The sequence below is a fragment of the Lepisosteus platostomus genome, chromosome 5 (assembly GCF_059453375.1).
Source record: "Lepisosteus platostomus isolate fLepPlt1 chromosome 5, fLepPlt1.hap1, whole genome shotgun sequence".
NCBI classification, from domain to species: Eukaryota; Metazoa; Chordata; class Actinopteri; order Semionotiformes; family Lepisosteidae; genus Lepisosteus; species Lepisosteus platostomus.
In genome coordinates, this window is record NC_142615.1 from 47,485,978 (window position 1) to 47,493,477 (window position 7,500).

At 52.2% G+C, this 7,500-nt stretch overlaps 4 non-coding genes and 7 pseudogenes across 4 annotated transcripts; all 11 read left to right on the forward strand.

The window, feature by feature from the left end:
- The window catches only part of LOC148667835 (5S ribosomal RNA), a 119-nt pseudogene extending 110 nt beyond the window's left edge, over positions 1 to 9 (forward strand).
- Positions 10 to 545: 536 nt separating this feature from the next.
- On the forward strand, positions 546 to 664 carry LOC148667836 (5S ribosomal RNA; annotated as a pseudogene).
- Positions 665 to 1,201: 537 nt separating this feature from the next.
- Positions 1,202 to 1,320, forward strand: LOC148667837 (5S ribosomal RNA; annotated as a pseudogene).
- Positions 1,321 to 1,853: 533 nt separating this feature from the next.
- LOC148667838 (5S ribosomal RNA) lies at positions 1,854 to 1,972 on the forward strand. Its single transcript, XR_015938174.1, has one exon. It is a non-coding gene; the product is annotated as a 5S ribosomal RNA (ribosomal RNA).
- A 537-nt stretch (positions 1,973 to 2,509) lies between these two features.
- LOC148667839 (5S ribosomal RNA) lies at positions 2,510 to 2,628 on the forward strand. The gene has a single exon (XR_015937459.1). It is a non-coding gene; the product is annotated as a 5S ribosomal RNA (ribosomal RNA).
- Positions 2,629 to 3,165: 537 nt separating this feature from the next.
- Positions 3,166 to 3,284, forward strand: LOC148667840 (5S ribosomal RNA). The gene has a single exon (XR_015937461.1). It is a non-coding gene; the product is annotated as a 5S ribosomal RNA (ribosomal RNA).
- Positions 3,285 to 3,821: 537 nt separating this feature from the next.
- LOC148667841 (5S ribosomal RNA) lies at positions 3,822 to 3,940 on the forward strand (annotated as a pseudogene).
- A 537-nt stretch (positions 3,941 to 4,477) lies between these two features.
- LOC148667842 (5S ribosomal RNA) lies at positions 4,478 to 4,596 on the forward strand. Its single transcript, XR_015937462.1, has one exon. It is a non-coding gene; the product is annotated as a 5S ribosomal RNA (ribosomal RNA).
- A 1,182-nt stretch (positions 4,597 to 5,778) lies between these two features.
- On the forward strand, positions 5,779 to 5,897 carry LOC148667843 (5S ribosomal RNA; annotated as a pseudogene).
- A 537-nt stretch (positions 5,898 to 6,434) lies between these two features.
- Positions 6,435 to 6,553, forward strand: LOC148667844 (5S ribosomal RNA; annotated as a pseudogene).
- Positions 6,554 to 7,084: 531 nt separating this feature from the next.
- LOC148667845 (5S ribosomal RNA) lies at positions 7,085 to 7,203 on the forward strand (annotated as a pseudogene).
- Positions 7,204 to 7,500: the final 297 nt, after the last annotated feature.

Genomic DNA, 7,500 nt, shown 5'->3' on the forward strand with positions numbered 1-7,500 from the left:
CTGTAAGCTTTTAAGCGCAGGAGGCGCCCTATCCCCGCTCGCTCGCTCATTCCCCTGTTCACACGTGCAGTGCGGCTTGTCCATCTGTTTATTTGTCAGCTTTGGCGAGACACGGGTGCTTGTGTATTAGCGTGAGCGTTTTTTATTCTGATCAGGAACAGTTTTACAAGTCCGCAAAGGATCGAGGAAAGGTTTATCGCCAGCTGAAAAGAGACACAGCGCTTCGGCTGTGGAGACTTGTTTGGCTGGCGTTCGGAGAGTCGCGTTTTTCAGAATTGTATTGAGATCGTTTTCCACAGAGCTCAGATGTCAAAGCACAGCAGCAGCTCTCCACAGCGATCCTCTATAGCGCCCTTTCTCCCGCAGCTCCGTCCTCATTGGAAGGAAGCAAGAGTGAAAGGCTGAAGTGAAATAGAGCGGGGACGAAGGCAGTGAAGAGAGAGAAAGTGGAAAGAAGAGAAAAACGCAAGGGAAAAAAGCAGCATCGTAAAAGAGGTGACGGAGCTGTCCTCTCAATAAGAAGGGTGCCAGCGAGCCTTGCTGTCGCTTACGGCCACACCCCCTTGAGCATGCCTGATCTCGTCTGATCTTGGAAGCTAAACAGGGATGGGCCTGGTTAGTACTTGGATGGGAGACCGCCTGGGAATACCAGGTGCTGTAAGCTTTTAAGCGCAGGAGGCGCCCTATCCCCGCTCGCTCGCTCATTCCCCTGTTCACACGTGCAGTGCGGCTTGTCCGTCTCTTTATTTGTCAGCTTTGGCGAGACACGGGTGCTTGTATATTAGCGTGAGCGTTTTTTATTCTGATCAGGAACAGTTTTACAAGTCCGCAAAGGATCGAGGAAAGGTTTATCGCCAGCTGAAAAGAGACACAGCGCTTCGGCTGTGGAGACTTGTTCGGCTGGCGTTCGGAGAGTCGCGTTTTTCAGAATTGTATTGAGATCGTTTTCCACAGAGCTCAGATGTCAAAGCACAGCAGCAGCTCTCCACAGCGATCCTCTATAGCGCCCTTTTTCCCGCAGCTCCGTCCTCATTGGAAGGAAGCAAGAGTGAAAGGCTGAAGTGAAATAGAGCGGGGACGAAGGCAGTGAAGAGAGAGAACGTGGGAAGAAGAGAAAAACGCAAGGGAAAAAAAGCAGCGTCGTAAAAGAGGTGACGGAGCTGTCCTCTCAATAAGAAGGGTGCCAGCGAGCCTTGCTCTCGCTTATGGCCACACCCCCTTGAGCACGCCTGATCTCGTCTGATGTCGGAAGCTAAACAGGGATGGGCCTGGTTAGTACTTGGATGGGAGACCGCCTGGGAATACCAGGTGCTGTAAGCTTTTAAGCGCAGGAGGCGCCCTATCCCCGCTCGCTCGCTCATTCCCCTGTTCACACGTGCAGTGCGGCTTGTCCGTCTATTTGTCAGCTTTGGCGAGACACGGGTGCTTGTGTATTAGCGTGAGCGTTTTTTATTCTGATCAGGAACAGTTTTACATGTCCGCAAAGGATCGAGGAAAGGTTTATCGCCAGCTGAAAAGAGACACAGCGCTTCGGCTGTGGAGACTTGTTCGGCTGGCGTTCGGAGAGTCGCGTTTTCCAGAATTGTATTGAGATCGTTTTCCACAGAGCTCAGATGTCAAAGCACAGCAGCAGCTCTCCACAGCGATCCTCTATAGCGCCCTTTCTCCCGCAGCTCCGTCCTCATTGGAAGGAAGCAAGAGTGAAAGGCTGAAGTGAAATAGAGCAGGGACGAAGGCAGTGAAGAGAGAGAACGTGGGAAGAAGAGAAAAACGCAAGGGAAAAAAAGCAGCGTCGAAAAAGAGGTGACGGAGCTGTCCTCTCAATAAGAAGGGTGCCAGCGAACCTTGCTCTCGCTTACGGCCACACCCCCTTGAGCACGCCTGATCTCGTCTGATCTCGGAAGCTAAACAGGGATGGGCCTGGTTAGTACTTGGATGGGAGACCGCCTGGGAATCCCAGGTGCTGTAAGCTTTTAAGCGCAGGAGGCGCCCTATCCCCGCTCGCTCGCTCATTCCCCTGTTCACACGTGCAGTGCGGCTTGTCCGTCTCTTTATTTGTCAGCTTTGGCGAGACACGGGTGCTTGTGTATTAGCGTGAGCGTTTTTTATTCTGATCAGGAACAGTTTTACAAGTCCGCAAAGGATCGAGGAAAGGTTTATCGCCAGCTGAAAAGAGACACAGCGCTTCGGCTGTGGAGACTTGTTCGGCTGGCGTTCGGAGAGTCGCGTTTCTCAGAATTGTATTGAGATCGTTTTCCTCAGAGCTCAGATGTCAAAGCACAGCAGCAGCTCTCCACAGCGATCCTCTATAGCGCCCTTTCTCCCGCAGCTCCGTCCTCATTGGAAGGAAGCAAGAGTGAAAGGCTGAAGTGAAATAGAGCGGGGATGAAGGCAGTGAAGAGAGAGAACGTGGGAAGAAGAGAAAAACGCAAGGGAAAAAAAGCAGCGTCGTAAAAGAGGTGACGGAGATGTCCTCTCAATAAGAAGGGTGCCAGCGAGCCTTGCTCTCGCTTACGGCCACACCCCCTTGAGCACGCCTGATCTCGTCTGATCTCGGAAGCTAAACAGGGATGGGCCTGGTTAGTACTTGGATGGGAGACCGCCTGGGAATACCAGGTGCTGTAAGCTTTTTAGCGCAGGAGGCGCCCTATCCCCGCTCGCTCGCTCATTACCCTGTTCATACGTGCAGTGCGGCTTGTCCGTCTGTTTATTTGTCAGCTTTGGCGAGACACGGGTGCTTGTGTATTAGCGTGAGCGTTTTTTATTCTGATCAGGAACAGTTTAACAAGTCCGCAAAGGATCGAGGAAAGGTTTATCGCCAGCTGAAAAGAGACACAGCGCTTCGGCTGTGGAGACTTGTTCGGCTGGCGTTCGGAGAGTCGCGTTTTTCAGAATTGTATTGAGATCGTTTTCCACAGAGCTCAGATGTCAAAGCACAGCAGCAGCTCTCCACAGCGATCCTCTATAGCACCCTTTCTCCCGCAGCTCCGTCCTCATTGGAAGGAAGCAAGAGTGAAAGGCTGAAGTGAAATAGAGCGGGGACGAAGGCAGTGAAGAGAGAGAACGTGGGAAGAAGAGAAAAACGCAAGGGAAAAAAAGCAGCGTCGTAAAAGAGGTGACGGAGCTGTCCTCTCAATAAGAAGGGTGCCAGCGAGCCTTGCTCTCGCTTACGGCCACACCCCCTTGAGCACGCCTGATCTCGTCTGATCTCGGAAGCTAAACAGGGATGGGCCTGGTTAGTACTTGGATGGGAGACCGCCTGGGAATACCAGGTGCTGTAAGCTTTTAAGCGCAGGAGGCGCCCTATCCCCGCTCGCTCGCTCATTCCCCTGTTCACACGTGCAGTGCGGCTTGTCCGTCTGTTTATTTGTCAGCTTTGGCGAGACACGGGTGCTTGTGTATTAGCGTGAGCGTTTTTTATTCTGATCAGGAACAGTTTAACAAGTCCGCAAAGGATCGAGGAAAGGTTTATCGCCAGCTGAAAAGAGACACAACGCTTCGGCTGTGGAGACTTGTTCGGCTGGCGTTCGGAGAGTCGCGTTTTTCAGAATTGTATTGAGATCGTTTTCCACAGAGCTCAGATGTCAAAGCACAGCAGCAGCTCTCCACAGCGATCCTCTATAGCGCCCTTTCTCCCGCAGCTCCGTCCTCATTGGAAGGAAGCAAGAGTGAAAGGCTGAAGTGAAATAGAGCGGGGACGAAGGCAGTGAAGAGAGAGAACGTGGGAAGAAGAGAAAAACGCAAGGGAAAAAAAGCAGCGTTGTAAAAGAGGTGATGGAGCTGTCCTCTCAATAAGAAGGGTGCCAGCGAGCCTTGCTCTTGCTTGCGGCCACACCCCCTAGAGCACGCCTGATCTCGTCTGATCTCGGAAGCTAAATAGGGATGGGCCTGGTTAGTACTTGGATGGGAGACCGCCTGGGAATACCAGATGCTGTAAGCTTTTAAGCGCAGGAGGCGCCCTATCCCCGCTCGCTCGCTCATTCCCCTGTTCACACGTGCAGTGCGGCTTGTCCGTCTGTTTATTTGTCAGCTTTGGCGAGACACGGGTGCTTGTGTATTAGCGTGAGCGTTTTTTATTCTGATCAGTAACAGTTTTACAAGTCCGCAAAGGATCGAGGAAAGGTTTATCGCCAGCTGAAAAGAGACACAGCGCTTCGGCTGTGGAGACTTGTTCGGCTGGCGTTCGGAGAGTCGCGTTTTTCAGAATTGTATTGAGATCGTTTTCCACAGAGCTCAGATGTCAAAGCACAGCAGCAGCTCTCCACAGCGATCCTCTATAGCGCCCTTTCTCCCGCAGCTCCGTCCTCATTGGAAGGAAGCAAGAGTGAAAGGCTGAAGTGAAATAGAGCGGGGAGGAAGGCAGTGAAGAGAGAGAACGTGGGAAGAAGAGAAAAACGCAAGGGAAAAAAAGCAGCGTCGTAAAAGAGGTGACGGAGCTGTCCTCTCAATAAGAAGGGTGCCAGCGAGCCTTGCTCTCGCTTACGGCCACACCCCCTTGAGCACGCCTGATCTCGTCTGATCTCGGAAGCTAAACAGGGATGGGCCTGGTTAGTACTTGGATGGGAGACCGCCTGGGAATACCAGGTGCTGTAAGCTTTTAAGCGCAGGAGGCGCCCTATCCCCGCTCGCTCGCTCATTCCCCTGTTCACACGTGCAGTGCGGCTTGTCCGTCTGTTTATTTGTCAGCTTTGGCGAGACACGGGTGCTTGTGTATTAGCGTGAGCGTTTTTTATTCTGATCATGAACAGTTTAACAAGTCCGCAAAGGATCGAGGAAAGGTTTATCGCCAGCTGAAAAGAGACACAGCGCTTCGGCTGTGGAGACTTGTTCGGCTGGCGTTCGGAGAGTCGCGTTTTTCAGAATTGTATTGAGATCGTTTTCCACAGAGCTCAGATGTCAAAGCACAGCAGCAGCTCTCCACAGCGATCCTCTATAGCGCCCTTTCTCCCGCAGCTCTGTCCTCATTGGAAGGAAGCAAGAGTGAAAGGCTGAAGTGAAATAGAGCGGGGACGAAGGCAGTGAAGAGAGAGAACGTGGGAAGAAGAGAAAAACGCAAGGGAAAAAAAGCAGCGTCGAAAAAGAGGTGACGGAGCTGTCCTCTCAATAAGAAGGGTGCCAGCAAGCCTTGCTCGCGCTTACGGCCACACCCCCTGATCTCATCTGATCTCGGAAGCTAAACAGGGATGGGCCTGGTTAGTACTTGGATGGGAGACCGCCTGGGAATACCAAGTGCTGTAAGCTTTTAAGCGCAGGAGGCGCCCTATCCCCGCTCGCTCGCTCATTCCCCTGTTCACACGTGCAGTGCGGCTTGTCCGTCTGTTTATTTGTCAGCTTTGGCGAGACACGGGTGCTTGTGTATTAGCGTGAGCGTTTTTTATTCTGATCAGGAACAGTTTTACAAGTCCGCAAAGGATCGAGGAAAGGTTTATCGCCAGCTGAAAAGAGACACAGCGCTTCGGCTGTGGAGACTTGTTCGGCTGGCGTTCGGAGAGTCGCGTTTTTCAGAATTGTATTGAGATCGTTTTCCACAGAGCTCAGATGTCAAAGCACAGCAGCAGCTCTCCACAGCGATCCTCTATAGCGCCCTTTCTCCCGCAGCTCCGTCCTCATTGGAAGGAAGCAAGAGTGAAAGGCTGAAGTGAAATAGAGCGGGGACGAAGGCAGTGAAGAGAGAGAACGTGGGAAGAAGAGAAAAACGCAAGGGAAAAAAAGCAGCGTCGTAAAAGAGGTGACGGAGCTGTCCTCTCAATAAGAAGGGTGCCAGCGAGCCTTGCTCTCCCTTACGGCCACACCCCCTTGAGCACGCCTGATCTCGTCTGATCTCGGAAGCTAAACAGGGATGGGCCTGGTTAGTACTTGGATGGGAGACCGCCTGGGAATACCAGGTGCTGTAAGCTTTTAAGCGCAGGAGGCGCCCTATCCCCGCTCGCTCGCTCATTCCCCTGTTCACACGTGCAGTGCGGCTTGTCCGTCTGTTTATTTGTCAGCTTTGGCGAGACACGGGTGCTTGTGTATTAGCGTGAGCGTTTTTTATTCTGATCAGGAACAGTTTAACAAGTCCGCAAAGGATCGAGGAAAGGTTTATCGCCAGCTGAAAAGAGACACAGCGCTTCGGCTGTGGAGACTTGTTCGGCTGGCATTCGGAGAGTCGCGTTTTTCAGAATTGTATTGAGATCGTTTTCAACAGAGCTCAGATGTCAAAGCACAGCAGCAGCTCTCCACAGCGATCCTCTATAGCGCCCTTTCTCCCGCAGCTCCGTCCTCATTGGAAGGAAGCAAGAGTGAAAGGCTGAAGTGAAATAGAGCGGGGACGAAGGCAGTGAAGAGAGAGAACGTGGGAAGAAGAGAAAAACGCAAGGGAAAAAAAGCAGCGTCGTAAAAGAGGTGACGGAGCTGTCCTCTCAATAAGAAGGGTGCCAGCGAGCCTTGCTCTCGCTTACGGCCACACCCCCTTGAGCACGCCTGATCTCGTCTGATCTCGGAAGCTAAACAGGGATGGGCCTGGTTAGTAATTGGATGGGAGACCGCCTGGGAATACCAGGTGCTGTAAGCTTTTAAGCGCAGGAGGCGCCCTATCTTCGCTCGCTCATTCCCCTGTTCACACGTGCAGTGCGGCTTGTCCGTCTGTTTATTTGTCAGCTTTGGCGAGACACGGGTGCTTGTGTATTAGCGTGAGCGTTTTTTATTCTGATCAGGAACAGTTTTACAAGTCTGCAAAGGATCGAGGAAAGGTTTATCGCCAGCTGAAAAGAGACAGCGCTTCGGCTGTGGAGACTTGTTCGGCTGGCGTTCGGAGAGTCGCGTTTTTCAGAATTGTATTGAGATCGTTTTCCACAGAGCTCAGATGTCAAAGCACAGCAGCAGCTCTCCACAGCGATCCTCTATAGCGCCCTTTCTCCCGCAGCTCCGTCCTCATTGGAAGGAAGCAAGAGTGAAAGGCTGAAGTGAAATAGAGCGGGGACGAAGGCAGTGAAGAGAGAGAACGTGGGAAGAAGAGAAAAACGCAAGGGAAAAAAAGCAGCGTCGTAAAAGAGGTGACGGAGCTGTCCTCTCAATAAGAAGGGTGCCAGCGAACCTTGCTCTCGCTTACGGCCACACCCCCTTGAGCACGCCTGATCTCGTCTGATCTCGGAAGCTAAACAGGGATGAGCCTTGTTAGTACTTGGATGGGAGACCGCCTGGGAATACCAGGTGCTGTAAGCTTTTAAGCGCAGGAGGCGCCCTATCCCCGCTCGCTCGCTCATTCCCCTGTTCACACGTGCAGTGCGGCTTGTCCGTCTGTTTATTTGTCAGCTTTGGCGAGACACGGGTGCTTGTGTATTAGCGTGAGCGTTTTTTATTCTGATCAGGAACAGTTTTACAAGTCCGCAAAGGATCGAGGAAAGGTTTATCGCCAGCTGAAAAGAGACACAGCGCTTCGGCTGTGGAGACTTGTTCGGCTGGCGTTCGGAGAGTCGCGTTTTTCAGAATTGTATTGAGTTCGTTTTCCACAGAGCTCAG